This window comes from Ictidomys tridecemlineatus, chromosome 2 (assembly GCF_052094955.1).
Source record: "Ictidomys tridecemlineatus isolate mIctTri1 chromosome 2, mIctTri1.hap1, whole genome shotgun sequence".
NCBI lineage: Eukaryota > Metazoa > Chordata > Mammalia > Rodentia > Sciuridae > Ictidomys > Ictidomys tridecemlineatus.
In genome coordinates, this window is record NC_135478.1 from 168,408,078 (window position 1) to 168,421,601 (window position 13,524).

The 13,524-nt window shown below is 33.6% G+C and overlaps 1 protein-coding gene and 1 pseudogene across 4 annotated transcripts in view; one reads left to right on the forward strand and one right to left on the reverse strand.

Annotated features, from left to right (window-relative positions):
- Pclo (piccolo presynaptic cytomatrix protein) overlaps positions 1-13,524 on the forward strand; it is a 402,900-nt gene that overhangs the window by 29,962 nt on the left and 359,414 nt on the right. The gene's annotated exons all lie outside the window — the stretch shown is intronic.
- On the reverse strand, positions 10,712-12,091 carry LOC101978160 (heterogeneous nuclear ribonucleoprotein A1-like; annotated as a pseudogene).

Below are 13,524 nucleotides of genomic sequence, written 5' to 3' on the forward strand. Positions count from 1 at the left end.
AAGACAGATCTCAGTGCTCCCCAAGTGAACACTGCAAATGAAATCTTAGTTCTGCTAGTTTCTATCTACTGTAGCCATTTAACCTTTAGTTCAAGACAGCCTATATTCTCCAATGTCCCCTCTGCCTCCAAATGATCTCTCTTGTTTTCTTAGAAATCTTGAGTCTATTTATAAATTCCCTATGGCATTCAGTGAAAAGTTTAAATTTTGGATCAATTTCTACCAGAAGTCTCAGAAATACAGAATATTTGAAATTGAATATATCATTCATTCAGTATTTTATTCATTTCTTTTTTTGATGGCTATCCATTTTACACTTAAAACTGTATTCCACGTTTTGAATTATAGAAGTAAAACTCTTCCTCATAATTAGTAAAATAATGAATGAAATGTTTAAAGGTAAATGAATGGCTGCTTTTCATCTAGACACTTCTTTTAGTGGTCTGTTCAGACATGTCTTTTATTGTTTTTTGCTTTATTTTTATAATGGTTATACAAACACAGTAACATGAAAGTATCTTAAGATTTTTAAAAAGTTTTTTTGGGGGTAGTTTTTAAAATTATCTATTTTGAAGTGAATCTTCAAAAGTATGTTGTATAGACTTCTTTTTGTCACTAAGTGGTATACTTTGGACATTCTCACATGAATCTTTGCTGACTTACCTCATTCTGCTCTACTCTATGTGAGGTAAGTTGCTACAATTTCACATGATCTGAACATACATTGTCTTCTTGGAAACTAAGAAATTGAGGGTATTTCTAGTTTCTGTTAGTATATAAACAAAGCTTAAGTCAAATGTTTATTCATATATTTTACATTATGCTTTTATATTTAAGATAAATCCCTTGAAATAAATATATAAGGCTAAGGCAAATGGGGTTTTAAAATTTTATCAAAAATGTCTATTATTTTGTTAAAAACTGATAATAATTACAGTACTACCAACAATATCTGTTCTTTCTTATATTTGTTAGTACATCACATTTACCAATTTCATGAATCAGTAATTGTTGTATTATTGCATAAATTTACATTTCCTGCCTATTTTGAAAGTAAACATTGCTGAAGTTTTATTCATATCATGAGCTTATCAATCATTTTTATTTCTCCTCTTTTATGTTGCCAATTTATACCATAGCAATTTTTTGTTGGAGGAAGTCTATGTATTTATTTATCATATTTTAGATAATTTAACCCTTTATCAAAAACTATCTTGAAATGAGTTTTCTTATCTATCACTTGTTATTTCTTTATAAAATTTTCATCCATGCATGTGGGTTGTTGTTTTTTATTCCTAATGGAAGCAAATCTTTTAATATTTTCCATGATTACCTACTTTTCTAATGGCCTTCTTCACATTTCTTTATAAGAAAAAGCTTTTGGTATTTTCTCTTAAGTATTTGTAATTTTATTTTTCACATTGAATCTCTGTCTTATTTATCTGTGCATCTTTTTTTTGGTGGAGTATTAGGTGAAGGTCTAATTTCATATATTCAAGATGCACAGATGCTTGGCCCATGTCATTTACTAAATAATTTATCCTTTTTTTTCCTGATCTGTAGTGCTACCTTTACCATGCATTACATTTACATTAAAACTGTTCACTTTTCTAAATTCTTTAGTGTATACTATTATTGTCTAGTTTATGGTATTCATACCTTACTATTTTTATTAGACTAGTTTTAATATTTCAATATATTCCATACCCATGCAGATCTTGGCAAAAGCATCTAGTGATAGGATTAATCTGGCCTAGGATTTAACTTTGCCCAACTTACATTTAATAAATTATCCTGTTAGGGTTTCATTGATTTTAATAGTATGCTGAAAATTCCTAGATCAGAGAAAAATAACTTTATTATCAACATATAGCAAATAGCATAAAAATCAGCATGTTTGTATCAATTCTCTTTGCCCCACAGTCCCATGCAGGTGTTACAGTCTGGGTCTAAATTGGTGCTTTGCACATAGTAGGTCTGAGTCACAGGCAAGGATCACTGAGTTTGTAGGCTTTTCCTCTTTTGTAGCAAGCAGAATGCAAGAGATTACCTCAGCCCTTGAAGATGCATAGTGTAAAGACAAGCCTGAGAAATGGACAGAGTAATGAGCTACCAGGGCCTTGTTGGCATATGATGCAAGATGTGTAGGGGAATATTATGTTTCTTTATAATATTACAAATTTCTTTAACAAATGATATGAAGTGTAAAGACCTACTATAGAAAACAGATAAAAATGAAAGTGCATTGGTTTTGACCAACTTCACTCATTCAACTGGCAAATCCTCTTATTCTTGGACTGTTTCTAGACCAACTCCATAAAACTGCTATTAAGGAGGAATGCTTATCAAACCTACTTTAAAGAAGAAATAAATTAGACTCAGGGAAATAATGTGATTATCCTAGATTGAGACCACATTAGATTACTACAGTACTAAATAAAAATACCCTATTTGGTAAATGGTTTTTTTTTTCTATCTTCATTTTAAAAATTCCTTCCTCTATTGACCCTATGTGAAGAAAAGAAGTGATGGAAAAATTAGTGAAGCTAATAATTCTGTGTTTAAGTTACCTTTTCTTTTTTTTTTTTTTTTTTTTGTCACTGTGACCAAAGTACCCAACAAGAACTTAGAGAAGGAAAGTTTGCCTCACAGTTTAAAAAAAAAAAAAAAAAAAGTCTCTCTCCTTAGACAGATGGCTTTATAGCTCTGGGCCCAAGGAGAAGCAGCACATTATGGGGGAAAAGCCCCTTAAAGAAAAGCTGCTCAGCTCATAGCATTTCCAGGAAGCAAAGAGTGAAAGGGAATGGGCCACAGGGGAGCTGAATCCTCCCAAGGCATACCCTAGTGACCCACCTCCTCTAGCCATGCCCCACCTGTGGACAGTTACCACCCACTTAGTTCCTTCAGACTAACTAGGATGAAGTGATTAGGTTATAGCTTTCAAAGTTTAATCATTTCACCTCTGAATATTCCTCATAATATAGGAGATTTGGGGGAATACCTCATATCCATACCATAATATCTGATATCCAAGTAAGCCCTTTCAGGTCTAAATTTGTCAGTCTTTACTATTGCTAATATAATTTACATGTAGTTTGATACTATTTACTATAGATATATTTTATCCTAGGAGAAAAAGGGAATACTTGGTATCATAAAAGCAAATGATATAATGTATTTTGCCTTAATATTTGCTAATGTTGGAAAATTATATATGTATAATGTTTGAAAATTATCTTATATATGTATTATATATATATGTGTGTGCAAATATATGTATGTGTATTTTGAATCTAAAATATAAAATTTCCTTGGGAAGAGGTTAAGACCCAAAATACCACAAAATACCTAAAATGACCTTTGTATGTCATTTGAGAAGATGACATACACTGTTGCACATTCATATATAAAACTGTGAATCACATTTGCCTTGTCAATTTTTTGAAAAATAAGTTGTAATGACGAGGGGAAATAGAGCAAGCAGGAGAAGTAAAAAAATGATTTACACATGGAATTAACCACAGGAATAAATATAATTTTTAAAAATTTCTGTGTGGAATGCCTAAAATTGGACTTAAAGACAATTTGCTTCTCTGTTGTATTTTCAAAAATGGGATGAGAAATCATGTTTATGGACAGTTTTGTGAGAGAGGACATGCTGTTTTAATTTGCCAATCTGGCAAACCACAGAAAGATGTTCATTTAAAGCATCTTCCAGTTTTTTTAAGTAAAAGAATAAGATTTTAGCAGCTTTTACAGGTCACAAGTCAGTAATGGTTGAGGAAGTTTACCTTTAAAATTCTGGAATTAAATTTATATTCACTTTGATTACTTTTAACCATGTTGGAGTAACAACTATACATTTTCTAACCATTTTCAGTTTATCTTACTACTTTATAACTTTATAAGTGGAAATTTTTTTTCAACATACCAAATATTGCCACTTCTCTCATCATCTCAAATCATAAGCAGCTTCCTTTTATACCTGCAAAAAAAAAGAACTACTCTACGTGAACCACACTTCAAAGGAAAGTTAATTAAAAGATTCTATACAATACACCTTTTGATTGAGTAAATTGCTTGCAGGAACACTTGTTAATTTTTTTCACTATTTCCTCAGCCTTCATGAAACTGTGGAATTCTTGACACCTATTATATGTCACATATTTATCATTCTGTTCTAGTTTAATCCATCAACATACTGTAATATATAAGTACTAGAAAAATAACATGCTTCATTAAAAAAAATTATGCCAAAGTAATTAGGTAGGTATTACCTAAGTATATAAACCCTTTAACAATAGACTTATACAACTCATAATAGTGCCAACTGAGCCATGCAGAACAAACGAATGAACAAGTTTTGCAGTTTTTATAAAAGAAATCCTCTATATAAAAACCTTACTCCCTTTTCAGTACACTAAACCACTTGAAGTTTATATTCTCATGTCACGTAATGCACTAACTAATGATCCCAATATAATCTGGTATTATACCTGGTTGAATAACCTAGAACAGGTTTTATTTTTTTTCAGAAGTGTTGTTTATCGAAGCATAGACCACGATAATTCTATACTAAACTAAAATCATGCTCCTTGGTCAAGAAAGTTTACAAAATGCTTCACATTTAGTCCACTTATAGATATGACTTCCATGTATTAATATATTAGTGCAATGAGAAATTTTACAATAGGATATCATTTAAACTAAGTATATTATAAATTTATTTTACTACATAATCACTTATGATTATGTATATGATTATATAGTAAATGATTATGCAGTAAAATAAATTTGTAATATACTTAGTTGTTTGAGAAATTGGTGTTCTAGAAGACATTTGTTAGGAAATGCTGAGGTAGACATGTTTTGAAAACATTTTGTCATTATGGAAGAAATGGAAATTTGCTTGAGTTAATGAACCAAACCCAGAACAATCAAACCATGTTTGTATGTTTAAAAACAGAAACAGAGCAGATGAGAGAAACCTTCCTAATTAGATTAAATAACATTGTTTAGGGTGAATCATGAGTACATAAAAACCCATGTGAGAAAAATATCCTCAGACCATCTTCTCATCATCTCTGCATAACTTAGAACAGTGGCTCTTTGCAAAGACTGTTGACATTCCAAAAGTTTCTCATCTGTAGACTCAATTGCTTTCTTATGACCTTTTATTGTCTCATTAAAATACTAAATACGCTGACCTGTAACCTCCAAACTAATAGCATGATGGTTTAGAGCTCTGACTCTTTTGAGTTAGGACTCAACTCAAATTCTTGTCTGACCACGTATTGGCTAGTTGTATGATTTTACCTATGAAGAGTATTCTCACAGATGCAGGAAGTTTGTTTGTCCTGTTTTGCCCTAAACAGTGCTGGACACATGGAGACCCTTAATAAACATTTCTGAATGAATGAAAGTGGAAATAACTATGACTTCAGAGTGTGGTTGTATTAGATGAAATAATCTACTTACTCTTCCCAGCCTTCCTAAGCTGACAGCATAGTATTTTAAATATTAAACAGTTCATTCTTATTTCTAGAATTCTTGCCTTTGTCTCCACAGTCATAAATTATACTGTCCAGAGAACATTTCCATTGAAATGTAGCAGAGAGGCTTCATGTTCCACATGGCCTGTGCTGGGTTCATCCTCTTCCCTGTGTGTTCCTCAGTTGTTCTCTACCCTCTTGAGAAGCCCCACAACTCTTCAGAATCATTTCATCCATCAGAAGCAAGGGCTTTCAATTCTGGTCAATTCTTCCTGCTAAACCTCTCTCTGTTCTGTTATCTCCTTCTAATCTTCATTATAAGAGACTTGTTTGCTTATCAACTTTGCTATGCAAAAGACAATTTTTTTTTACTTGAGGAAACTCAGTTTCTCAAAGTTCAGCCTCCAAAAAGTTTTGATTATTTGTGGAGTTTCCTTATTTATTAAATTCTACTAAATCTTTTTATTTTTTTCCCCCTATAGGACCATGCTCAGTGCCACAAGCAGAGTGTGTACTTTCAGTCCACCATGTCTCTTTGCAGGCCTCTAATGCTGTCCACTAACCATGTCTTTATCTCTTCTCCATTCTTTCAGATTCATCTAAAAACTCACTTCTCCTTGTGCTCTGCTTCATGTTCCCTAATAAGCCTTCTTACTTAGCATTATGATTCTATGTTCATTTGTATGAGCTCACCAGAGTGTGAACTGGGAAACACAAGAATTAGTCTCCTCAGCACTCTTAATGCCTGTATGTGGTAGGTGATCAATACGCATTTGTTTAATGAAGGAAAAACAGCCTTTTGGCAAATGGCTTGTTGAGTGAAACACATGATTTATGTTAATAGAATTATAATTGTATTTAGAAATGGCTTCATTTGGTTTTATGTTGGATGCAAGGATTTTTAAAGCCCTTGGAAAAAATTTTAAGTACTAATATGCATCTCTACTTTTTAAGGTATGGAAGGATAATAGTGAGGCAGTGCTTCTTTTTATGTTTGAAAAAAATGTGCTTTTCAATTATTTGCTTATTATCTCCATGAGGAATATTCTGACTACCTTATTATACTTACTATAAGTGCCTACTGCCTTCCATAATACAGTATTTTTACCCTGATCTTTTCTTTTGTTTACAGCTCTTATTATTGTTTAACATAATAGTTAACTTATTAGTGTATTATTCCTTACTAGAATGCAAATTTTATAAACATCAGACCCTATTCCAGGTAACTAGTGCATAATAGATGCTAAATAAATGTTTGTAGAATGTAAAAATTCTAGATAATTATTACTGATGTATTATCTGGAAGATTGGTTAGCCTCATATTTGGTTAGTTGCAAATATTTTAACCAGTTTATGAACTGATTTTTGTCTTGGTATGCCACATATTAATAGGTGAAGAAAAAAGTACATATCATAAATATTGGAAAACTTTTCAAATCTCATTTATAAAATTAGGCTCATGGGGGTAAAGTACCTTTTCTTAAGGCTGAGGGATAAATAAATGAAAATAAGCTTCAAAGTAAAAAGACATTTGGCTTGTAATTTATAGAGTGGTTAAGATGGTTACTATGGTGGTGATTACCTGTGCTTGAAAATCAGCTCAGCAATTTCCTAATCATCTTTTTTTAATTGATTTTTTCTTTTAGTTATACATGACAGTAGAATCCATTTTGATAAAATTATGCATGCCTATTCTTATTCTAATTATGACCCCATTCTTGTGGATGTACATAGTGGTGGAATTCACTTAAATTTTTTTCATATGTGTACGTAGGAAAATCATGTCAGATTCTTTCCACTGTCTTTCTTATTCCTCTCTCTCCTCCCTTCTCTTCATTCGCTTTGTCTAGTGTACTAAACTTTTCTTCTTCTCCCATCCTCTTATTGTGGTTTAGCTTCCACATATCAATGAAATCATTCACCTTTGATTTTGGGAGTACTGTCTTACTTCACTTAGCATGATAGTCTCCAGTTCCATCCATTTACTAGTAAATGTCATAACGTCATTCTTCTTTATGGCCAACTAATCTTCCATTGTGCATATATACCACAATTTCTTTATCTATTCATCTGTTGAAGCATACCTAGATTGGCTCCATAGCTTAGCTAATTTGAATTGTGCTGCTATAAATATTTATGAGGCTGCATCATTGTAGCATGCTGATTTTAAATCCTTTGGATATGTGCCAAGGAGTGGGATAACTGGGTCAAATCTTGCTAGTACAGATTCCTTAACTTCTTAGGGCTGGGTTGTTGTAAGAATTGAAAAATAATACAGTGAGTTTTAAAAGCATATTCATGGCACTAGAAACAGCAAAATGAGCATTAGTTTTGTTAGCAACAGATGTTAGGTCCAGAAGGTGTATGGTATCAGGGTACTTTTTTTTGCTAAACAGTTGAGTTAAAAATGATTTTGTTCTGGCTGAAGTGTCACCTCTAAGAGGAGTTGGGCTGCTTAATAAAATGAATTTTGATGTTAAAAGGTGAGTGGGGACCTTTACTTCAAGCTTGAAAAGTTATTTCAGATTATTTTATATAATGTGATGAAAAGTAATGGGCCTTGACCAGAGAGAAAAAAAAAAAAAAAAAAAAAACAGGCCTTGATGTTGTTTTACTTTCAATCTAAATGCTGCTCTATTTTTACTTATTTGATGGGCTTTTTTCCATGGCTGTGTTATATTAATATGAATGCTTTCTTTACATATGAAAGGAGCAAAATATCTGTAAGATTTTGAACAGAGTTTTATTGGAAGAAATTTTATCATGGAATTGCTTAAAATGAGTATACTTGGAAAGCCTTAGAAAATTGCTGACAAGCGATTACCAACAAGAATATATTGACATGAGAAATGCTGACTGAAACTTGTAGCTAAAAGTCCAAATTTATGTAGGCTATGATCTGAGATTTATTTTCTTTTCTGACATTTAAATGAATTGTTCCTACTTTTGCATTTCTATATATTTTGGATTGAGAAGTTTTATTATTATCATGACTTTTTGCTAAATGATACCCAGTATCCAGAATTGTTATAATAATTTATCCCAGTTCTTAATAAAACAAGCAGACATTTCCTAATTAAAACACTCTGTCACTCTCAGTGAAATGTACCCATATTCAACAAATTTTCCTCATGAAATCCATCTTAGACTCTGAGATGGATTTCATCCATCTCTCACCTGAGGAAGGGCCCTTTGAAGAACTCACTTGATTAGGTTGAACCTAATTGGATAATCTATTTTTTATTTCATCATAAGTCAGCTTACTCGAGGAGCAGAATCCCATCATATTTATTGTTTTCAGCCCCTCAAAGGGCATAGAATCAAATAAGGTGTGTATACTAGAAAGCAAAAAAAACAACAACAACAACAAAAAAAAAAAAACGTGAGGATGAAGGGGTAGAATTAGAGTTGTCTACCAAGCAATTAAATTGTTGGATTTCTTAAATGAATTTTATAGAGAAGGTAACATTTATGTAATTGATTCTGTCTGGATAAATTATAAAGGAAAGAGGTTTACTTTGCTGAGTGTTCTAGTCTGAGTTTGAAAGGCTGCATCTTGTGGACAGATCCTGTGCAAAAACATGGGACCACATGGCAGTAGGTATGTGTGTGTGGTCTCTCCTTTTTCTTTTATAGCTACCAGTATTCAATCATGGGGGCTCGTCCTGATGACCTTATTTAATCATAAACACCTCCCAAAGGCCCTGCCTCTGAACATCATAATCGGATTAAGTTTCTGCTCTCTTAATACCAAACAATGGGGATTAAATTCCAACATGAGTTTTGAAGAGGAAAAAACATACTGAAATCACAGCTCAGTGCACACATACATAAATATATACCTGTAATTCACTGACATAGAAATGAAAAGTAGAACTGATTTACCTTAAATTCCATGGCAGGGAGAATGACTGAAAGCAGCACCTGAAGTTCTCAGTATGGCATCATCTCTCCTTTAAGGTCTCTTTATAAAATCAGTAGTGTATCACCCTCTTTATTTAGGATAGTAACAATAGGTTTATATGATTTATAGTTCAATGCTCAATTTTACTTTGTGATTTTATTATTAATTTATTAAATGAACTAGTTGATGTTAGAAATTAGATTGTAGAGTTTCCCCAAGGGGGTGAGAGGGACTTAATAGACTTTAGCAGCTGACTGGATATATGGAAGTGGAAAGAGAAATATGACCCCATGGCTTTTATCCTGGGTTTGGGTTAGACATTGTAAAATCGAGGAAGATTTAATTAATGATCAAGTAAAGTGAAAAGTTTGTGTTCAAAGGGAAGTTAGATTACTCATGTCTAGGTCACAAAAGATATTTAAGGGATGATCATCTTGTTTTGGGTGTTGTAGAATAGAAATTATGTCAAAGTCATGAAGTTATAATATGGAAGGAAACAACATAGAAAAGCAGACAGACCTAAGAGCCGGAAAGGTCAAGTTTAATTTAGGAAAGAGGAAATAGGCTAAACTGACATATTGACTGATTAAAGAAAAAATTAGGCAAAGGCCTTTGAAAGTAAAGGAAAAAGAAATATTTAAGGAAAACAAGTGATTAAGTGCCAACAATATGGTGATTAAAACTGGTCTCTTTAATAGCTGTCTTATAAATTATTACAAATATTTTTCTTTAAATAGGCCTGTAAAGAACATTTTGGGGTCTAATTTATAGCATTCTTTTTAAATTTGTTCTTCTTAAATATATATGACAGTAGAGTGTATTTTGACATACATACATGGAGTATAACTGGTTCTAATTAGGATCCCATTCTTGTGGTTGTACATGATGTGGAAGTACACTGGTCATGTATTTATATATAAGCATAGGAAAGTTATGTTTGTTTCATCTATTATTTTCCTATTTCGATTCTCTGCCTTTCCTTTTATTCCCCTTTGTCTAATTCATTGCACTTCTATTCTTCCCCTCCCCTTTCTCCCTTGCAGCCACAAAGAGATGTGTGGAAGTGTTAACATCCATATATATGTTAGCATCCACATATCAGAGAAAACATCTGGCCTTTGGTTTTGGGGGATTGGCTTATTTCACTTAGCATGATAATCACCAGACCCATTTATTTACGAGCAAATTCCATAATTACATTCTTCTTTATGGATGAGTAATTTCCACTGTACATGTATACTACATTTTCTTTATCCATTCATCTGTTGAAGGGCACTTATGATGGCTCCATAGGTTGGCTATTATTAATAGAGCATTCTTTTTTTTTTTTTTTTTTAAAAAAAGACACATTTATTCAGCATCATGATCAGACTATTACATTTAGCAATCAACAGCATGGGTGCAAAAAAAAAAAAAAGTCTACATTAAAACCCTTTGTTGGAATGCTTTATGCTTTCCACAGAACAGAAACTAAAATAACCTGTTATACAATTAGACACAAATACAGTCCTCGAGGTTTTTTGCCCATACACATGAGTATTGTCTAAACCATGTCTTCTTTGTAGCAGCTAGGCCCTGCCACCACTGTGCTTGGCTGAGTTCACAAATCTGTTGCAACCTGTAGCTTCCCTGTCACTTCTCTGGCTCTCCTCTCCTGCTGAGCTTTGTTTCCTGGCAGTATTAAAACCTTCTGCCACTGCCATAGCTACTGCTGCTGCTGGAACCGCCATAGCCACCTTAGTTTTGTGGTTTGGCAAAATATTGGCCTCCACCACCATAAGGTCCAGAGCTTCTGCCTCCAAAGTTTCCACCCTTCATGGGTCCAAAATTTGATGATTGACTGTTGAAACTGCCAAAATCATTATAGCTTCCACCACCTCCAAAATTGCTTCCATCATTACCAAATCCATTGTAGCCATCCCCGCTGCCACCATATCCACCACCACCACGACTGCCACCAAAGCCACCACGACCACTGAAGTTCCCTCCACGACCAAAATTGTCATTTCCACCAAAACCACCTCCACGACCACCACCGAAGTTTCCAGAACCGCTTTGACCTCTTTGGCTAGATGAGGCACTAGCCATCTCTTGCTTTGTCAGGGCTTTCCTCACTTCACATTTGTGGCCATTCACAGTATGTATTTCTGAATGACAATCTTATCCACAGAGTCATGGTCATCAAAAGTTACAAAAGCAAAGCCCCTTTTCTTTCCACTGCTTCGGTCAGTCATGATTTCAATAACTTCAGTTTTCCCATACTGTTCAAAATAATCTCGTAGGAGATATTCTTTAGTGTCTTCTTTAATGCCACCAACAAAGATCTTTTTCACAGTTAAGTGGGCCCCTAGTCTTTGAGAATTTCTCATGAGACAGATCTCTTTGGTTCTACAACTCTACCATCCACTTTGTGTGGTCTTGCATTCATGGCTGCATCCACTTCCTCCACAGTGGCATAAGTGACAAACCCAAAGCCTCTGGAGCGCTTGGTGTTTGGATCTCTCGTTACCACACAATCCGTGAGTGTTCCCCATTGCTCAAAATGGCTTCTTAGACTCTCATCAGTTGTTTCAAAGCTCAGCCCTCCGATGAATAGCTTCTGCAGCTGTTCGGGCTCTTTAGGGGACTCTGATTTAGACATGACGGCAGCAGGAAGACAGACTTTAAGGATGCTTTCTCGGAGTCGTCCACGGGCAGAAAGCTAATAGAGCATTCTTGAAAACTTAACCAGATAAATGACTCAACAGAAAGGTCACTGCTTATTGCAGAATTTTCTTTAGTAGTGAAAACAGAGTTGCAAAAGAACCTTAAACCCTACCAAGACCATCATTTCCAGCAATAGATATATACACATAAGGAAAGCATGGCATATTGCGATTTATATAATACTTACTAAGCATTCACTCAAGTTCTAGGTTCAAAGTACTTCATGTGCAAAATTACATAAGGTTGCATTCTTATTGTCTATTTATGTAGAAGGGAAAACTGAGAATAGGGAAATGGCTAAGTTTACAAGCTAATATAAGACTCAGAATAGAAATTGTAACCCAGACAGTCTGGCTTCAAATTTAGAAATCTTAATTCACCTGCAAACTTCTCTCTCAAAAACTTTATGGAATGTTATGAAACCACTAGAATAATAATATAAAATAACAGTAGTATTTAAGAATTTCTATAGTTATAATACCAAGAAAAATGTGGTTTTGTTACTATTGTAGTAATTTATAAGGACTTGATGAACTTTTCTCAGGAAAAAATAAATGGATTAAAATGCTGGAAGTACATTCTTTTAATTTTTGTCTTGGATCTTTTAAAGCTTATGAAAATGAGAGGTTATTGAGCATTTAACTAGCTAGAATGTGAACAGTGTTATGTTAATATCAGAGGAATATCATATGAGTAGGTGGGTTGTACATCATCAAAATAACCATATTTGAAACAGATACATTTTATTTGTTTTGAAGCCAGATAGCTGGAAAGATCACCTACATTAATATCAAGGTCACAGAAGATGGTTGGGGAAGTTAGACTTCAAGCTATCAGGAAGCTGCTGAAGGTCAATAGAAGTGGGACTCATACATTGGCCGATAATGAACCAATAGAGATTTCCTAAGAGGAGAGCAGTTTGTTAGGTGTTGAACCATGGTTGGAAAGTGGTAGTGGAGAGCAGGAAATACATCACTTTCCTAAGTCCATCATACTCCTGGACAGGTTTTTTGAAAATCAGCCTAAGCCAAGGATAATTAGAAAAAACACACCAGTTAAATAAATAGATACGTTACTGTGCTAAAACATGGTTTGTTTGTGGCACATTGAAAGTATAATAAAATTGAAGGTATGTAGGTATTTGGTTTGCCTGTAAAGGTATGGGGTTAAGTTCTAGATATAGATAAAGGTATCTTAATGTAGGAGTTGGACAAGTACTTTGATAAGTAATTATTGTTTATAAGCATAACAAAGTGAAGAGGCTAAGAAAGGGGAGAGGAAGTGAACAGGGACCAGTGAGAACTAAAAAGGTGTCTAAATTTCAGAATAGTTACATAGAGCCACTTCAGTTACTCACAGATGTTTCTAGCTCCAATACATTTTGCAGCATTAGCATGGTTCAGGTGTAAATTGATGAAAGAG